General features: G+C 37.6%; 1 protein-coding gene across 2 annotated transcripts in view; it reads left to right on the top strand.

The window, feature by feature from the left end:
* LOC106882844 (uncharacterized) overlaps window positions 1-955 on the top strand; it is a 25071-nt gene that overhangs the window by 11758 nt on the left and 12358 nt on the right. The window lies entirely within an intron of this gene.

The following is a 955-nucleotide window of genomic DNA, read 5'->3' on the forward strand; positions in this document are numbered from 1 at the left end:
GGGCTTCTTTCAGTTTCCGTCTACCAAATTCATTCACAAGGCTTCAGTCAGCCCGAGGCTGCAGTAGAAGACACTTGGCCAAGAGTGGGACTGAACCCAAAACCATATGGTTGGGAAGCAGGCTTCTTACCCCGCCTGTTTATCTTTATTATTATTATTATTATTATTATTATTATTATTATTATTATTATTATTATTATTATTATTATTATTATATTATATTATTATATTATATTATATTGTATTAAGGCGGCGAAATACTTAGCACGCCGGGCGAAATACCTAGCAGTATTTCATCTGCCGCTACGGTCTGAGTTCAAATTCCGCCGAGGTCGACTTTGCCTTTCATCCTTTCGGGTTCGATTAAATAAGTACCAGCTACATACTGATGTCGATGTAATCGATTTAATCCCTTCGCCCAAATTTGAGACTTTGTGCTTCCAGTTGAAGGAATTCTTTTTTAGAAACGAACGGATATTTTCAGTTGTGTCTTGGATATTTTCAGCCTAAATAAGAAGTATGACCGCAACCAATTCGTATAACCTTTCGTATATGACAGATAAACTAAAAATCGAGGAGGATGCAGTTATTACTTGCAAGAGAAGAGTGTTATGCCTCAAAGAAAATTATGCACAAATATACAAATGCTGCCGGGAGTGCTACATCATTTGTGTGATGTGGGAAATATTCCATCAATATTGCACAAATGATGTTGGCTTCAATTTTAAAATCCACCCAAGACTTAATCCCCGTGCTATCCGCCCACTGCAAAAATTGAACTCAGGACACATAACAACATTATGCCACAACTACTTTACCTCAATCGGTCCAGTTCTCTTTAATACCATAGCAAAATACGTCAAAATGGAAACGGGTCCCATAAAATTCGAAAGTTCACTGGACAAATTTCTTCAAAAAATCCCGGACCAACCTCCTGCACCTGGATATATCTCCA

Source organism: Octopus bimaculoides, chromosome 5 (genome assembly GCF_001194135.2).
Source record: "Octopus bimaculoides isolate UCB-OBI-ISO-001 chromosome 5, ASM119413v2, whole genome shotgun sequence".
Classification (NCBI taxonomy): Eukaryota; Metazoa; Mollusca; class Cephalopoda; order Octopoda; family Octopodidae; genus Octopus; species Octopus bimaculoides.